At 43.9% G+C, this 19,378-nt stretch overlaps 1 long non-coding RNA gene across 1 annotated transcript; it reads right to left on the bottom strand.

Annotated features, from left to right (window-relative positions):
- Positions 1-10,969: 10,969 nt before the first annotated feature.
- On the bottom strand, positions 10,970-18,926 carry LOC105726796 (uncharacterized). Its single transcript, XR_001109636.2, has 3 exons — positions 18,802-18,926; positions 12,770-12,939; positions 10,970-11,975 (listed from the first exon to the last, which is right to left on the bottom strand). It is a non-coding gene; the product is annotated as an uncharacterized LOC105726796 (long non-coding RNA).
- Positions 18,927-19,378: the final 452 nt, after the last annotated feature.

The following is a 19,378-nucleotide window of genomic DNA, read 5'->3' as shown; positions in this document are numbered from 1 at the left end:
TTTCTGGTGTACAAAAAAATGAGTGAATGAACAAATGAATGAAAAGCACACATCTCAGTTTTTGCATTTGCTGGATTATTTACGTAACCATCTCTCCTGCTAAATTGAGCTCCTTGAGGACAGGGATTGGCTCTTTGTAAAATATCGGTATTCCTAGCACCCAGCTGATGGCCAACACATAGCAGGTGTTTGACGAACGTGTGCTAAAGGAATGCAGCAATCAATGGCATCTGTGGCAGAAGGAGTAGTATAGGGGAAAGTGTGGAGACTTGATTTGCATTAAACAAATGTACACACTCCATTCTGGGAGAAGCGCTGGGCAGATCTCTTTTTATGGTAGTAAGACTGCATGTGACATGCACACAAATTATTGCAGGGAATAGCTGAGGCAACAGAGTTCCACTGATTAAGTTCTTACAATAAGCATCCCTCCTTACCTGAAACAGCACAATAGACATAATTTTCAAGGATTAGAGGCCATAGGGAAAAGAGAGAGAAGTCAGAAATTTTCAAGATAAGGCAACTGGCACGAAGGGAAGTTGAGAACTTTGATAAAAGCCCAGACTTTGTAAGATTGCAGGGCTAAAGGGACTCAGCTTTCTTCTAGGCTAGGGGTTCTCAAGTGTTCACAAGCATTAGAATCACCTGAAGATCTTGATAAAGGGGTAGATTCCCGGGGCTCATCCCCAGGGATTCTGATTCTGTAAGTCTAGGGTGAAATTTAGATGTTTGAATCTGCATTTTAACCATCACCCCTTGGTGATTCTGACACAAGTGGTCACTGACACTAGACCATAGACATCATGAGCTGAACCGAACCCTATTTAATACTTAGAAATCTCTCTGTAACATTCCTTCTGAAGGCCTTTCATCCCCCCACAATGCCCTTAGTGATGGGAATGCACAATTTTTGGACATCTAAGACTGTTAGGAAGTTTTATTTCAATGTGGCGGTGGTGGGGAGTTGGGGGTGGGCAGGGAATGTCAGAAGGAAAATGGTCTGTTGCTAAAGGGCAAGCGATATAAAGCAACTGAAGCACTGGATTACGGAAGATTTGAGGAGCCTAGAAACTGAAATTGCAGGTTGAAACTACATCAGGAAGACCTTGGATGCCAAATAATGGAATGTGGATGTTATTGCTAGCCGCTGAGGATTTGTTGAAGAGTTTTCAGCACAGAAGATTTCACCTAAACCAGCGTAGCTGGGGTAAGATTACTGTTTGGCATGGCTTAGTCCAGGACCCAGTTTATTTCTCTTCCCTTCTCAACTTCCTTAGTGTCGACATTATGACCAAGCCTCATGTTACAAGATGGCTGCAGCAGCTCCAGCTCCTCCACTTTCTCCCTTACTCCTCTCTAGGTGGGAAGAGGCTTAGTAGATTTCTTAAGTTCTCAGGATGGGTCAAAGCATATCTCATTTGCTTTTCTTGAGTCTGTTGCCCACCTCTGATGCAATCACCATGACTAAGGGAATATGATATTTGATTGGCCAGGCTTGCGGCACTTGTCTGTGAAAGCAGGAATGGAGTCAACTCTCCAAGAAACAAAGGGCCTGACAGTGAAGGATAGGCGGTCACCTAGAAGGAGATTAGATGACTCCGTTAGAAGTACTTATTTAATATCTGCAGAGAACTGCTCTGCTCTTAGATGTATGTGTTGGGTGAGGGAGAGGTGGGAACTCCTTCTGCGGAGGGGAGCCAGGTGCTGGGGAAGGTGAAGGTGCAGATGAAGGCCGTGGAAGTCGCAGAAGAGGAATGTTTTGGAGACCTACCGGAGTGCATGAGGCATAGAGGATCAAGTCCAGACGTAAGGATTGATTTCCTGGGTGGCCTGGGGCATGTGCTCATTTCTCAGGGTGACGGTTTTCATATGTAAAGTAGTAAATAAAATGTTTCCTTCTGAGAGTCGCTGTAGGGAATTGGGGAACTTATGCAAAGTCCTTGGCACTTTACTCAATAAAATGCAGCAATCCTAGTATTTCCTTGATTCTATGAGACCGTTGATTATAAATGAACCATTGGTTTAATGACATTTGGGGGTGAAAAAAATAAGCTGCCCTATCAATTGTGGGAAATACTTTGATCAAAGAAATGTTAAAATGTTGGGGAGCAAGTGTCTTAGAATTGAGGAAATGAATGACGATGATAATCTGGAGGCAGGTGGTCAGTGGACAATGTTAACAAATCAAACTGGGGTCCCCTCACCCAGTGCAGCAAAGCCAAACACTGACATCGGGACTGCAACCAGAGAAAGTGAGGCGCGTATTGCAGGGCACCAAGCAAGGAGAATCAGGCAGCTCGTGCCTAAGACCGGGACTCTCAGATGGCTTACAGGTAAGGGTTTCAAAGGCAGGGAGACAGATGTCACAGGCAAAGCCATACATCTGTATATCGGTTTGACCTAAAACAGTGGAGCATCTTGAAGTGGGGGCCCACAGGTCATGGGTGGACTCAAAGATTTTCTGATTTGTGATTGGTTAACGAGGTGAAGCTTTGTCTAAAAATTTGGGATCAGCAGAAAAAAGTATTAGCTCTGGCTTGTGGGTGTGGCTTCCTCCAAGCCCCTCAGGAAGAAGTTTAGAACACAGAATAGCGGTCCAAGTTCAGTCCTCAGCTCCCCCTTCTCTGAGGCCTACGTGCCAGCGGATCTGTTTGGTGGGGGTCCAGGATTCTGAAAAACAACTCAGGGACATATGTTACGATGTTATCTTTAGTTTGAACAAAACATCTCCCGACTCTAACTTTCTTGGCTACTGTTTTAAGCTACTATTACCTTCCTGCTTATTAAGTTGCTCATTTACTTCTCACAGCTAGCTAGGTGCCTAACACTTCCCTTGAAGGAACTCAAGATTTTTCTTCATTTTCATGCTTGGTGGTGGGGGGCTGCAGGCCCTTAAAATGGGGTCACTACTCCATCTCAGGAAGAGCACGGATATGGCTCGGCTTTGTGTCCCCACCCCAATCTCATCTTGAATTGTAATTCCCCATAATCCCCACATGCCAAGGGAGAGACCAGGTGGAGGTACTTGAATCATGGGGTGGTTTCCCCCATGCTGTTCTCGTGATAATAAGTTCTCATGAGATCTGGTGGTTTTATAAGGGACTCCTTCCGCGTCACTTAGCATTTCTCCTTCCTGCCGCCAGGTGAAGAAGTTTCCTTGCTTCCCCTTCCACCAGGATTGTAAATATCCTGAAGCCTCCCTAGCCACGGTGAGCAATGAGTCAACTGAACCGCTTTCTTTTATAAATTATTCAGTCTCACCAGCCTGACCAACATGGAGAAACCCTGTCTCTACTAAAAATACAAAATTAGCTGGGCGTGGTGGTGCATGCCTGTAATCCCAGCTACTCGGGAGGCTGATGAGGCAGGAGAATCGCTTGAACCTGGGAGGTAGAGGTTGCGGTGAGCCGAGATCGTGCCATTACACTCCAGCTTGGGCAACAAGAGCAAAACTCCATCTCAAAAAAATAAAAATAAAAATAAATTACCCAGTCTCGGGCAGTTCTTTACAGCAGCATGAAAATGGACTAATACAAGCACAGACTTAAGATAGACAGAACTGCACCTAAGCCCTGGCTTGGTACCTGCTACCTACCCAGTGTTGAGATACGTGAACTATAAAAGGACTAAACAAGTGGTACCCCTTTCTGTGCCTCAGTTTCCCTCCTGGCTCTCCTGTCCCATGACACTAAACTTTGTGATTTTTGCTTTCCTTATGCATATTTGTATTCACCTACTCTTCTACAATTTAAAAAAAATTACTTACATCATTTTTGATAGTTTGGGAAAATTCCTTTCAGGAAAGTAGAAGAAAAAAACCCATATTTCATTTTTGTCCCCTGAAGATAACTGCTTACCATTATTGTGGATTTCCTTCCATCATATCTTTCTGTGTATAAGGTTTTGTTGTTGCCACTGCTGTAATCATCCTGTAGTTTCAATTTTGTATCTGGTTACCCTTTTGGTGATTACCCGCTCTCCCTAAATAGAATTTTAATAACCGTAAGATATTTCATCATGTGTCCGGAATCAGTTAACTTAATCATTTTCTATATTTGGACACTAGGTAGTTTCCAAATTTTCACTGGGGTTTATCACAGAGCAATGAAAAATTTTCCATAAAAACTTCTTTCAAATTTCTGATAACATCGTGTGAAAACAAATCTTAGACGTAGAGATATTGAGACAATGGTTGGGACACGTTTTAGGTTCTTGGTTGCTAATGAGCTTTCCAAAATAATTTTAACACTCTATGGTCTTATCTGTAAGACCCGTTTCAAATGCTTAGCATGTGCACAAATGCGCTTGCACAAACACACACGTGCAGAACACATTTAGCATTTGCCATGAGTCATTCCTAGGACTAGAAGAGTGGGTCTTTGTAACTAGGGAAACTACCCTTCAAAACTCACCACCCCCAGCTCCGTGTTAGAACAATCTAAGGAGGAGGTTTAAACAGGAACATATTGGCAGTGAAGGTGGCTTTTATCTTTCAAGTCCTAGCTTGGACACTAGATTTCAGCTTTAACCCCCCCTTCTTACATAAGGTACTTCCCTTTTAAATAAGGTATGGTTCCTGAGTCTAAAGCCATCTCTCTTATCTCTCTGCACAGTGCAGTTACCCTGGGCAATTTCCTTGGGAATTAATTGCCCATTTCCATCCTAAGGCTTTTTGCCCAGCCAAGCTCTCCACTGAGCCTTGGGTGAGTACCTTCCTGAGGGCAATTAGTTCCTAAAACACCTTTCACTGTTTGTGAAAAACACTGGGATGTGAGAATAAACATTAAAAGCTCTCCGGCTGGGCACGGTGGCTCATGCCTGTAATCCCAGCACTTTAGGAGGCCAAGGTGGGCAGATCGCTTGAACTCAGGAGTCTGAGACCAGCCTGGGCAACATGGTGAAACCTCGTACCTACCCTAAATACAAAAAATCAACCGGGCATGGTGGTGTGTGACTGTGGTCTCAGCTACTCGGGAGGCTGAGGTGGGAGGATTACCTGAGCCCAGGAGATCGAGGTTGCAGTGAGCTGTCATCACCCCACCACACTCCAGCCTGGGCAACAGAGTGAGACCCTGCCTCGAAAAAAAAAGCTCTCGTATTTTAAAAAATTGTGAAAAATAATAAACATACAGAAAAGTACATATAATACAAAAGTACAGCTTGATGAATTATTCTAAAATGGGTTGGGCGCAATGGCTCTTGCCTATAATCCTAGCACTTTGGGAAGCTCAGTAGGCAGATAGTTTGAACCCAGGAGTTCAAGACTGGCCTGGGAACCGTGGCGAAACTCCATCTCTATCAAAAATATAAAAATTCGCCTGGTGCAATGGCAAGTACCTGTGGTCCCAGCTACTCGGGAAGCTGAGGTGGGAGCCTGGGAAGTCGAGGCTGCAGTGAGCTGTGATTGCACCACTGCGCTCCAGCCTGGATGATAAAGTAAGATCCTGTCTCAAAAAAAAAAAAAAGAAAGAAAAAGAAAATGAACATCCATGTAACTACTACCCAAACCAAGAAACGAAAAGTGGGCTGGGCTCCAGAAGCCTGTGTTCTCCTTTTAATTACAACTCTCTGTATCCTGCTAAAGAGAACGATGGTCCTGGCTTTTACGGTCATTCCTTCATTAATTTTGTCGATATTTCTGTTATCTAGGTGTGTACCCCTAAACACTAGTTTTGTCTGGCTTTGAGATTTCTGTAAGTTGAATTAAAAGAATATATCCTCTTGTATCTGACTTCTTTAGCTTAAAATGCTTTTTTTTTTTTTTTGAGACAGAGTTTTGCTCTTGTTGCCCATGCTGGAGTGTGGTGGTGCCATCTCAGCTCACCATAAACTCTGCCTCCCGGGTTAAAGTGATTTTCCTGCCTTGGCCTCCCAAGTAGCTGGGATTACAGGCATGAACCGCCATGCCTGGCTAATTTTGTATTTTCAGTAGAGATGGGGTTTCTCCATGTTGGTCAGGCTGGACTCGAACTCCTGACCTCAGGTGATCCCCTCACCTCGGCCTCCCGAGGTTCTGGGAGTACAGGCGTGAGCCACCATGCCTGGGTACAACATTTTTAAGATTCATTCATTTTGTTGTAGAAAATTTTCATTGCTGAATATTATTCCACTGTGTGAATACGCCACAATGTGCATAATTGTTCTACCAGGGATCTGCACGCTATGGCCCATGGGTCAAATCCAACTCAATGCCTATGTGTTTTTTGTAAATAAAGTTTTACTAAAACACAAGTATACCTATTCTTTCATAAGCTCTCTAGGGCTGCTTTCACTCTACAATGGCAGAATTGAATCACTGTGGCAGCGACTGTAGGACCCCCAAAGCTGAAACAGTTACCATTTGATCTTTGGCGGAAAAAGTTTGCTAGCCACTGCATTCTACAGTTGATGGAGAGTTGGGCTGTTGTTTTCTGGTTTGGGGTTATCACAGACAATTCTGCTTTGCACCCATCGATATCTTTCTATTGTATAGTTGCTCAAGATTTCCTAGAATGTGTACCTAAGAATGGTTTGCAGGCCCACAGTGGCTGGACTAATTTACACTCCCCAGCTGTGTATGCCAGCTCCTGTGTTCCACATCATCCCCACACCTTGTGAAAAGAAAAGAACATTTCAGGACTTTCCAAATTTATTTTGCCCAGGGGAAAAGTTAAGCCCTGGAAACTGAGTCACATAACACAGCTGTTCTTCCTCCTTGGCATACGACTACTGTTTTCTGACTACTGTTTTCTGACTCTTTGGGTTGAGATGTTACACATTAATCTGATTCACTACGCTTTACTCAAACCTAGACTAAATGCCATTGGAGACAGAGACCCTGGTGATTGTTACCTCTTTACAAGTGAATGTTAAGCAGCTCCCTTAGAGTGCAACCAATCAGTAGCCAACTAAATCTTGTGTCGATACGTTAGCCTTTGTATGGAAAATGCTCTAATTCTAGTCAGCACCTGTTTTTGCCTATAGAAGCCATCCTCATGTTTACCCACACCAGGGAGCTCTGATCACTATTCTTTGTGTTTCCCGGCATGGCCACTTTCACACTTTGTGCTTACGTAGACTAGATCCTGAGCCTTTTGATTATTTTAGGTTGACAACCTGTATGGTCTGACTTTTAAATTTTTGTCAACCAAATGGGCATGAAATAGTATCTTGCTTTAATTTGCACCTCCCTGATAACTAATGAAGTCAAGTGCTTCTTTCTCCTCCCTCTCTCCCTTTTTCCTTCCTTTCTTCCTTTTCCCCACCTCCCTCCTCCCCGCTTCCTTCCTTCCTTCCTTGCGATCTCAGTTTACTGTAAGCTCTGCCTCCCAGGCTCAAGTGATTCTCCCACCTCAGAGCCCTGAGTAGCTGGAACTACAGTCACGAACTACTACACCCAGCTAATTCTGTATTTTTGTTTTTTTGGTAGAGACAGGGTTTCACCATGTTGGCTGGTCTTGAGCTCCTGGGCTCAAGTGATCTACCCGCCTCAGCCTCCCAAGTGCTAGGATGACAGGAGTGAGCCACCCGCCTGGCCATCAAGTGCTTTTTCATTTGTGTTTTGGCTCTGTTTCTTCTGTGAGTTTTTTATTCATTTTGCCCATTTTTCACTTGGCTATTTGTCTTTTTATCCTTGATTTATGGGAATTCTTTATAACATTCTGCTTATCAATCTGTTGTCTGTTACATGTATTGCAAATATCCCTGGCTTTGACTGCTGATTTCTGTTGGTGGTTGGTTATTTTTACTCATAAGTTTTAAATTTTAATCAAATCAGCTCCTTTCCCTTGTGGTTTGTGCTGCTTTTTATAACTTTTCCCAAAAATGTTTTCCTATCCTAATGTTAAAATTATTTTTTCTATAATTTCTTCTAAACCTTTTCCTGCTGGATGCATTGTGTGTAGCACCTTAGTCCTTTAGACAGTTCTGTGAACCTTAGGTTCCCAGTTCAGATGAGGAAAGACGTCCTGAGAGGCCAGTGGCTTGTCCGAGGTGGCGCAGCTGCTAAATGCCAAAATGGAGTCAGATCAAGGCCTGCCTGCCACGCTCCAGAGCACCGGCTCTGGAATCCTCCTTGGGCTACGAGTTTATTTCCTTCTCAGCAGACCACAGACTGGCACACTTGGTTCAATTCCATTTGCCGGCAGACCAAAGCTGAAGCTCCAAGAGGGGAAATGAGCTCCTGTGGCCTGCCCAGGATCACCTGACTAGCGAAAAGCACCCACGTCCCCTCCCACCTGTATCTTTATGGGGCAGGTGGCAGCCAAGCTGGAAACCGCTGGTGCCCCAGTGACCCAACTTCCTCCGGGTTCTCAGAACACCATGCCTGGATGTCGTCAGGCCAACTTCCTACTCTGCAGGGCTGTTTTTAGGTCCTGGTCAGATGCAGCCTGGCCTCCAGGCTCCCCGGACTCAACTGCAGCCAATGTGCTTCACTATTGGGTGGAAGTCTATAGAAAGGTCCTCCTCCCCTGCACCCCTGAAATTCAAGCCCTGCCTTCCAGCCTGCCTGTTCCGGGCAGGAAAGCTCACAGCAAGGTGTTTGACAAGCTTCCAGGAAGCACTTCCCTGGTCTTCACCACTTCCCCGGGAGAATCCACTTTTGGGTAGCCATCAGGCACTTGAACCCTGAAGACTGTGGACTCCAGGCCTGGTCTCAGCAGCCTTGCTGGGACACAGAAATGAATCAGATGTGTTTCTTGCTGTGGACACCTCTCTTCTGGGGTTGTGATTTGCTCACTAGCACCAAGTCCACAAACAGCCAGGCCCCCTTAAGGGGTTGCCTTTGAGACTAGGACACAAATCCAAAATTTCCCATGGAGGTCCAGTAGTCAGATATTCTCCTCAAACCACAAAAACGTCCCTTCTACTGGATATTTCACATAAGGAAAGAAGCTACCATTCGGCCTTGACATGCATCATCTCATTAAATTCCTACAAATGGTCCCATGATGTCCTACTCTACAGATTGGGAGACAGAGATCCTGGGGGTCCGGGAGGCAACTTGACAACAAGGACACATCTCTGCTAAGTGGCACAATGATTTGTTTATTCATTTAACACACATTTATAGAGACTGTGATCTGAGACACTCTCTTATCAACTAAGACGTATCCTAAGGCTAAGAAAACAGAAGTTACCTACAGGTTGGGTTGAGGGTTTGGGGCAACTGGCATGGCAACTCCCTGAATTCCTACAGTAGCTAAAAGAAAACCACACTCTTGCCAAACTCCCTAAGGAGCCATCAGGAAAATGATTTGACCCCTCTCAACTCTGACTTACACCCAGATCACTATAACTGATTGGTTAGGGGACCTGCCTTACAAACATTCTTTCCTGAAAAGCAACTGAAGACCTGAAGCCAGTTTCAGCAGCTTACAGAGACTGCACAGACTGTCTTTGTGCTCTGTAGTTCACCTTTTATTGTAAAGAGACAAATTCCGCCTCACTTTTGTTTTTGAGACAGAGTTTCGCTCTTGTTGCCCAGGCTGAAGTACACTGGTGCGATCTCGGCTCACCACAACCTCTGCCTCCCGGGTTCAAGCGATTCTCCTGCCTCAGCATCCCGAGTAGCTGGGATTACAGGCATGCACCACCACGCTGGCTAATTTTGTATTGTTAGTAGAGATGGGGTTTTTCCCTGTTGGTCAGGCTGGTCTCAAACTCCCGACCTTAGGAGATCCGTCTGCTTTGCCCTCCCAAAGTGCTGAGATTACAGGCATGAGCTACCGCACCCGGCCTAATTCCACCTCATTTTAATGCCAAAACCTGCTCCAAAGTAAACACGGGATGCATGTCACATATATTTTTACCCATTGTACGTGCACTCGGCTCTCCTCATAAATATGCATAGCTTTCCCCCAAACCTGATGAATATGTATGACTTTATTGTGTAATATAGACCCTGTGAGGGATAAAACCAACCTGCCCTTTCCCTCTTCAAAGAGAGAGCCCCTTCAATCTACTCTGGAGTCTTTCTCTTCCTGGTTTGCAAACTGATATCACCAATAAAGCTCCTGGTGTTCTTTTGGACAAAACCCTAGTACGTGCCAAGCATTACGCTAGATCTTGGTTTTCAGGAGCTTACATTCTAGAAGTGGAGAGAGGTAACAGGCGAACATACAGGTGAACAAGGTGAGCGCAGGCTGTGAAAGTGAAGGAGGAAGACAGGGCGAAGCGCTGGGGGAAGCAAATAAGCTGCTTCAGAGGGTGCCCTCTCAGAGGAGGTGACATTGCCGCTGAGATCTGAACAAGAGGGGGCCACCCACGAAAGACCAGGGAGAGGCCCCGGTTGTCTGTGGGACAACAATCAGGGGGGATGTGGGATGAGGGTGTGTCAAGGCTGGAAGGGGACAAATTGCGCAGGCCCTCTACGCCACGGAAGATTGAATTTAAATCCAAGTGCTGGAGCATTTTACCTACGGGAGGCACGTAATGTGATTTACATTTTAAAAAGAGCTCTCTGGGTGCTGGGGGTAGGGCGGGCAGGAGAGGGAGCGGCAGGCCCAGCTGATGGCTGCGGCTTCAGTTCAAGGCTGGTGGCTTGGACTAGGGTGGAGAGTGAAGAACCAGCAGGGAGGAAGGGAGGGAGCCTCTGCAGCTCCCAGGGTTCGTTCTTCTAAAATAGATACACAAATTACAACCCATAAAATTCACCCTTTCTAAGTGTACAGTTCAATTACATCCCAATTTATGGGATGTAATTCAATTACAGCCCATAAAATTCACCCTTCCTAAGTTTACAATTGAGTACAATTCAGTGTGCAATTACATCTTATAAAATTCACCCTTTCTAAAAGGACAGTTAGTGGTGCAGCCATCACCACTATCAATTCCAGAAACTTTTCATCATCCCCAAAAGAAACCCCATACCAATTAGCAGTCCCTCTTCATTCCCTCCTTTCCCTATGCCCTACTAACCACTAATCTCTATGGATTGTTCTTTTATGGAAGTTTCATTATATGAAATCATATAATAGATGGCCTTTTGTGTCTGGCTTCTTTCACTGAGCACGATGTTTTCAACTCATGCATGTCATAGCATAAATCAAAACTTCATTTCTTTTTATTGCCAAATAATATCCCACTGTATGGATATGCCATTTTGTTGATCCATTCACTAGTTGATGGGCATCTGGGTTGTTTCCACTTCTTGGCCATTATGAATAATACTGCTCTGAACCTTTGGGCTCAAGTTTTGGTGTGGACATGTGCTTTCAATCTTCCTGGGTATAGTCCGAGAAGTGAATTGCTGGGGCATGTGATAACTCTATAATTAACTTTGTGAGAAACTGCCAGACTGCTTTCCAAATCAGCTGCACCATTTTACATTCCCACCAGCAGTGCATGAGGGTTCCAAGTTTCCACATCCTTGCCAACATTCGTCATTGTTCATCTTTTTTGTTCTAACCATCCTAGTGGGTGTGAAGTGGTATCTCATTGTGATTTTGGTTTTGATTTCTCTGATGACTGAAGATGCTGAGCATCGTCTCATGTATTTAATGGCCATTTGCATATCATCTTTGGAGAAATGTCTATTTAAGTCCTTTGCCCAGTTTTAAATTAGGTTATTTGTCCTTTTATTATTGTGCTGTAAGAGTTCTTTATATATTCTAGATACAAGTCCTTTATCAGGTATGTGATTGGCACACATTTTCTCCCATTCTGTGGGTTGTTTTTTTCACATTCTTGATAGTGCTCTTTGAAGCACAAATGTTTATAATTTTGATGAAGTCCAACTCAACTTTTTTTTGGTCATTGTTGCTTGTGCCTTTGGTTTCGTATAAAGAATCATTGCCTTGTCCAAGATCACAAAGGTTTACCCTGATGTCTTCTTCTAAGGGTTTCATGGTTTTAACACTTATATGTAAGTCTTTGATTCGTTTCAGCTAATTATTGCATATGGGGTGCCCAACTTCATTCTTTTTCATGTGAATATCTAGTCATTCCAGCACAATTACTCTTCCTTTCTCATCTCCCAGGGTTCTTGAGAGGACCTGATGAGAAACAAGAGGGAAAGTCACGCCCAGAGGAAGGTTCCCCACGACAGCTCATCTCAGGAAGCTCCACCCAGGCCTGGGCCTCCATGTCTCCCACAATTCCTGGTGAGAGCACCATTGACCAGAGAAGTGGGCTCAGATTTCAATAGGAAGTTACTTGCTGCCTCGGGGACCCTGGAATGCCGTCCCCAGAGACTGGGACAGAGAGATAGAGAAAGCCCTGTGCGCCCTGCAGATCCTGGGCACGGCAATACCTCTGAGCACTTTGGGGGAGTGGGAAATGAGCTGCTGCTCTGGCAAAGACTCAGCAGGAAATAGAATAATTAACGTGTTTCTTTTTAAACCAAGCCTAATTGCAACATGAAAAATAATTACAGCTTTTTTAAAGGCAAATGTTTAAGTCTTCTCGCTCTAGGAGGTGTTGGGAGCAGCTCTTCCCTCCCAGGATCCCTGCCTGCATCCTCCTCACCCCACCTACCATCCTCTGCAATGCAGAGGGAGGGGAGAGATCCCTATGGTTGGTGGGATCAAAGATTTCCTAGAAGGAGGGGTCTTGAAGTGGACCTTAAATAGGAGAAGGCTGTCCTTGCTAGGAGGATGCAGGAGCAGGGAGAGAAAGGCATGTCAGTGGAGAACAGCAAGGGAGAAGGCCGAGATATCTCTTCCAGTGACTTGACTAGTCTGAGATTTCGTCTCCTCTTTGGTAAAACAGAATGTGCCCCATTGAAATGCTTCTGGCTGCAAGTAACAGAATACTCAACAATAGCAGCCTAACCATCAGGGTTTATTACCTTGTCATTCGACAAGAAGTCTGGTTCCAGCCTCTGCTTTGTTGATGGTTCCAGGCTCTGCTTTGTCAGGACTCCCAAGTGGCCTCTCTGAGGACCTCTTTCTTTCCACTTATGGCTACAAGATCACAGTCACGGTTCTGCTGTCTAGTGGGGAGAAGATGGGCCACCAACTAGAAAACAAGCATGAATGTGATGTGTAATAAATGCCGCAGAAATGGACAGAGAAAAATGGTGGAGAATAACAAGGGGATGCCACCTACATAGGGTATCAGAGGAGACGTTTCTGAGGCCTCACATTTAAGGTAAGATCTGAAGAGAAAGAGCCAGACGTGAGAAAAGCTGGGGGCAGAGAGATCCAGGCACCCAAGGCAGCTCATGTAAGGGCCCTGGTCCAGGGAGCACTCAGCTTCTTACCTCCTGAGCTTGTGACAACTGACGTGGTCTGCTAGGGGCTACCACGGACAAAGCACACATAGGAGCATGGAAGTCTTGGGCAGGTGCCCACTTCTAAACTGGCCTTAACTTCCAAATGACAAGAACAAACATTCATATCACATGATAAACATACCAGGCTGAGAATGGGGTATCATGGATATATACATTAATGAGTCTCCTTGCTTCTATGTTCTACAGGATATTTTCCAACCAGAAACCAGAGGGATGTGATAAAAGCATCAATGAAATAATATTATTCCTTTGTTCAAGACCCTCTGATGGATTCCCATTGTGCCAGGACTAAACTCAGAGCCCTTCTTGAGACCGAAAAACTCTTGCACCAGCAAGCTCCTTGATATTCCTCTGATCCCATCTCTTACCACCTCTCACTTACTCCAATCCAGTCTTTCTGCCTTGCTTGCTGCTCTTAGGATCTGCCACAGTGCTCCTGCCTCAGGGCCTTTGCACATGCTATTCCCTCTGCCTTGAATCCCGCTCTGCAGGTGTCCAGATGACTCACCTCCTCACTTCACTCAGGTCTCCACTCCAACGTCACATCCTCAGAGCAGCCGTCCTTGTATCAACCCCATCACTCTCTACTGCCTTGCCCTGATATGTTACATATTTACTTGACTGTTTATTGGCAGCTTCGTAAGAGCAGAGACTTTGTCTTTTTTACTGCTGTGTCCCCAATGCCTGCTGTGTCCAGACAGTCCTGATAACACAGTAGTCACTCAATAAATATTTGTTAAGTGAATTAGTAAAAGGACAGAAACCCAAGTTTGATGCCATGTAGCTATTTTATATCCCAACTTCTAATGTCTGAGTATGATGGCCCTGTTTATAGGTAGTCACTTCAGGAAAAGGGAGTGGCATGGAAAGAAAGATGATGCCCCAGGTTGGAACAGGTGACGCTGGGATGTCATGGAGGCACCCAGCAGCAGGCTATAAACATCCTGGAGGATCAGCAGGAGAGTCAGCTGGGCTGGAGAGGGGGACTCGGGAGTCAACCGCTCAGTGATGGTAACGTAAGTCAGGGGACTCTGTCCCTGGGTGAAAAGAAACAGGGGCCTAGCCCAGAACAGTGGGGACCCTGTCTGTCTGGCGTGGACTGGGGGGAAGAGGAGGAGTGAGGAATGAAGAGGGAGCTGGAGTATTTGTAGGAGGAGGAGGAGCGCCAAGGAGGCGTAGTGGTCAGTGGCAGGGGACGTGGAAACCCTGAGGAAGAGGAGGCCTGAGCAAAGGCTCTGCTTTGAAGTACAGCTAGAAAATGCGGCCTGGAAATAGCTTTCCAAAATCAATCATTGTTTCAGGCATCCTTGGGAAAATAAACTAGCATTTCAAAAATAACCACAGGGTTTAAAAGTAAAAGCAGACAAGTTATTCCCAGTGCAGAAAAGACAGTTTGGCATTTTTCCAAGGTCCTAGACTGGGGGACTCTGATTCCCACAAGGCGTTTATTAGCCACCCTCTTTATTTTATGTCTGTCTTAGAATGTTTAGGTTGAACAAATAATAAAAAACTTGTTATTGTGAAAAATAATAAACATATAAAGATGTAGAGATGAGAATAGTATTGAGGGTAACCCCATCCAGCTGTACCACCAAGCTTGCCTTGACAATTATTCACCTTCTGCCTTTCTTGCTTCCTTAATCCCCATCCCAAGCATTTTTGAAAGGGATTAAAATATTTTAAGTCAATTCAAGACATTATATGATTCCACCCATAAATGCAATAGAATGAATTTCTGAGAGATAAAGACTTTTAAAAACCAAAACCTTAATGCCATCATCACACTCAACAAAATTGTATTGTGTTCAGCAATTCCTTGATATAACATTTAAAACACATTCAGTACAACCCACACACTTCGTCTGGTTGATGTGCCTTCTAAATTTCTTCTAATCTATTAGTTTCTTCCTTCCCTCCTCCTCCTTTTTTTTTTTTTTTTTAATGTTTTTCATTTGTTGAGTAAACCGGGTCATTCATCCTGCAGAACTTTGTATATTCTGGGTTTAACTGATTGTTTCCTCCTGCTGTTTTTAACATGCTAGTGTATCCTTGTATTTCTTCTAAATTGATTAGAACTGGAAACTTGATTAGATTCAAGTTCGTTGTTCTTTGTTTCGCAAATATGCCTACTAGGTGGTGCCATCTACTTCCTATTACCTTATCTCAGAAGGCCCATAGGGTCTGTTCTACAATTTTAAGAATGATTGGGCTGGGCAAGGTGGCTTACGCCTGCAATTCCAGCACTTTGGGAGGCTGAGGAGGGTGGATCATGAGGTCAAGAGATAGAGATCATCCTGGCCAACATGATGAAACCCCATCTCTACTAAAAATACAAAAATTAGCCAGGCATGGTGGTGTGTGCCTGTAGTACCAGCTACTCGGGAGGCTGAGGCAGGAAAATTCCTTGAACCCGGGAAGGGAAGGTTGCAGTTAGCCGAGATTGAGCCACTGCACTCTGCCCTGGTGACAGAACGAGACTCCATCTCAAAAAAAAAAAGAGAGAGAGAATGATTGGTGACTTCAGATGGTGTCAGCAGATCTCAACATGCCAATGTTCACCATCAAATCACTGATGATCATTGTCTGGATTATGGATACTCAGCTGGGGCAATAATGACTCTCAGGAGCAGACTTCGGTTCTTGGAGGGCAGTAGAAAAGAATCTTTTTCTACTAATGTAAGACATATAGATACACATAGAATGCATAAACAAATACACAGCATATCTGTGATATTAAAAATTCATGAGAAAATGTGATTGGGGGAAAAGTCTAAAAAGCCTCCTTAGAGGGGCAACAATGAAAAGAAGGTTGAGAAACACTGTCATGTTTTGGGATCTATTTGCATTGTTAAAATCTTAGTTTGATTATATGCCATTTAGCAAGTGACTCTGGCCGATTGGGGAAGAATAGGAGCTCAGTTTAAAACAGTAGCCTCCTTGGAGGTTGCAGTGAGCTGATATTGTGCCACTGCACTCCAGCCTGGGCGACAGAGCGAGACTCTTGTCTCGAGAATTAAAAAAACAAAAAATGATAGCCTCCTATAATTTTTGTTTGACAATTTCCCTGCTTTCTTACCTAGATTGAGGGCATGACCAAAATTTAGGGCTTTAGCACTAACTCTCATCATCATTTTGGATTTGTGGTCTCAACGTGTCATTCATAAATTACAGTGTCCTCATAATCACATATTTCAGTTTTTATCATTCTAGTAGAAGAAAGACTATCTGACATTCAATGAATGGCTGAATGCAAATATTTAAAACCTTTTTTTTTTTTTTTTTTTTTGAGATGGAGTTTCGCTCTTGTTACCCAGGCTGGAGTGCAATGGTGCGATCTCGGCTCACCGCAACTTCTGCCTCCTGGGTTCAGGCAATTCTCCTGCCTCAGCCTCCTCAGTAGCTGGGATTACAGGCACGCGCCACTATGCCCAGCTAATTTTTTGTATTTTTAGTAGAGACGGGGTTTTACCATGTTGACCAGGATGGTCTCGATCTCTTGACCTCGTGATCCACCCGCCTCGGCCTCCCAAAGTGCTGGGATTACAGGCGTGAGCCACCGCACCCGGCCTATTTAAAACTTTTAAGAGAAGACAGTGCACCATGGAAACTACCATTGTGACTATCAGAAGGATAATGCCAAGAGTTTGGAGTATTCTCTTTAGCCAGGATCCCCATAAACCAAACCAGCTAAAATCAAATAGATAAAAGAATAAACCAGACGAGGAACCTACTCATTTTAAACAAGTAACCTGTTCATTAATTTTTGCAATGGCGTCTCTATAATACCCGATGTATTTACAAGAAGTGTCAATAAGAAGTGTCAGAAATTTCACAGACTCCTCCCTATTCAGCTAGTAGGTAGTTATGCTATGGTCTAGTGTCCCGTGACTGGGACACGGAGTAAGAACAAGTGGAAGGCCAGGCACAGGGACTCATGCCTTTAATTCCAGCACTCTGGGAGGCCGAGGTGGGCGGATCGCCTGAGGTCAGTAGTTTGAGACCAGCCTGGCCAACATGGTGAAACCCCGTCTCCACTAAACCTACAAAAATTAGCCGGGCGCGGTAGCACACGCCTGTAATCCCAGCTAGGTGGGAGGCTGAGGCGGGAGAATTGCTTGAACCTGGGAGGCAGAGGTTGCAGTGAGCCGAGATCATGCCAGTGCACTCCAGCTTGGACAACAGAGCAAGACTCTGTCTTGAAAAAAAAAAAAAGAACAAGTGGGTCTGGAAATCTAACTCTATAAAAGGTAGCCCTGGTGTAATTTGAACAAACAGGTTCACTGGGAAAGTTGCTAAAGTTAGCCACTGGGTGGATTAAAGGATTTCTTAGGTCATGTAAAGATTTAGGTTTGATGTGACAGATCCAACACTCTGCCAAGTTACCCTCAGAAGCTACTTATTGTGAAACTCTAATTATATCATTACCCTGCCAAGAGAAAGAGGTATGTATAAGCAAGGAAAACATAAGAGGGACAAGAGTCTCATTATAATGGGGAGTCTAGCTCCAACACCTTGGGAAAAGCTGTCCACAGCAAGAAGTCATCAATTTCTTATCCTGGTTTGCAGTTTGAATGTTTCTGATTGTGGCACTGGGCATTTTGGTTAATGAACTTTCTGTGCAGCCCACATATCAGGCATAGGGCTGCCCTCTAAATGTTTTTTTTTGAGACAGAGTTTCACTCTATCACCCAGGCTGGAGTGCAATGATGTGGTCTTGGTTCACTACAACCTCCACCTCCCGGGTTTAAGCAATTCTCCTGCCTCTCAGCCTCCTAAGTAGCTGGGATTACAGGCATCTGCCACCACGCCTGGCTAATTTTTATATTTTTAGTAGAGACACAGTTTCACCACGTTGGCCAGGCTTGTCTTGAACTCATAACCTCACATAATCCACCCCCTCCCCAACTCCCTCAAAGTGCTGTAATTACAGGCGTGAGCCACTGTGCTGGTCTGCCCTCTAAATTTACATTGAACTGTCCCGCTTCAGCTTCTAGGGCTTCAAGAACAGAGCAGTTCTTGTTCTTAGTGATTTCATGGGAGAAAATTGGATTGAAGGAACTTAGAAGAATTCAGGATCTATTCCAGTATATAGCTAGAGAACAAAAACTTGAAAGCAATGAATTGGGCTAAAATCTAATAATAGGTATATTGCAGTTTTTCTTTTGAAACATAATTTTTCTATCCACAGTATCCTCATTTCCAAAGATAACCAAAATAAGATGAATTTATTTGCAAAATAAGTTTAGCCTCATCAAACGTGGCCTAATTATCTGCATAGGTGCAACAAAAATATGGATTGGCCACATAGGTTGCTTTTAAGTTTGCTTTGCAGAGATTTTTCATAAAGAATTTCAGATTGGACTTTTTAAAACTTCTTAAAGCTAGGAAGCCAAACCAAGGCAGACCTCAGACTTTGCCTGTAGAAACTGTAAGTTCATCTTTTGTACATTCTTAAATATGACATCCTAGGCAAGACATCCTTGGTAATATAACCAACATTTCCAATTGTGTCATGCTATAAAGGGAGCAGATTCTTATGGAACTTATCCAAACAACTACATTGCCATAAAAATAAGAATACTCACAATTAGCTTCTAAATTCTGGAGGAATCCGGTAGGGAGAAAAAGTCAATATTTCAATTCTATTCACAAAGGTATACTTTATCAACGTGCTGTTAAGTTATAGATAGATTCAGAAAGTTTCCTTAAATCTGCAAAACAAAACATCAAAAGAACCAGTAATGTTACAAATAAAACAAAAAATGTAAAAACCTATAATTCTTCTTTATCAGTTTATTCAGTCTCATATAATTCATTCGACATCTAAAAAGGCTCCTTAGACAAAAATGAGATAAAGGTTGAGAAACACTGGCATGTTTCGGGAACCGACCTGCATGTTTAAAGTTTCCGTTTGATTTTGTGGTATTTAGCTATAACTCCATTTTGCTTTGATATGGTCTATTTGATCTTGGTTAGCACTTCCATAATCCCACCAGTTTCTTCATTAGATTTCTGGAAATTCTTAGCCAGTTTGATGATATGATCTAAAAGTTATCAGAAACTTGTACTTGTCAGAGTTGAAGCCACACAGTTTGGAATTATAGTTGCCTGCAAAAAGCTTTCAGAAAAGGATTAGAATAATGCAATTAACTGTGAACAACA

Source organism: Aotus nancymaae, unplaced genomic scaffold (genome assembly GCF_030222135.1).
Source record: "Aotus nancymaae isolate 86718 unplaced genomic scaffold, 86718_ANA_hifiasm-v0.15.2.pri h1tg000015l_1, whole genome shotgun sequence".
Lineage (NCBI taxonomy): Eukaryota > Metazoa > Chordata > Mammalia > Primates > Aotidae > Aotus > Aotus nancymaae.
The sequence above is the reverse complement of the archived record's forward strand: the minus strand, read 5'-3'. Positions and strand labels throughout refer to the sequence as shown.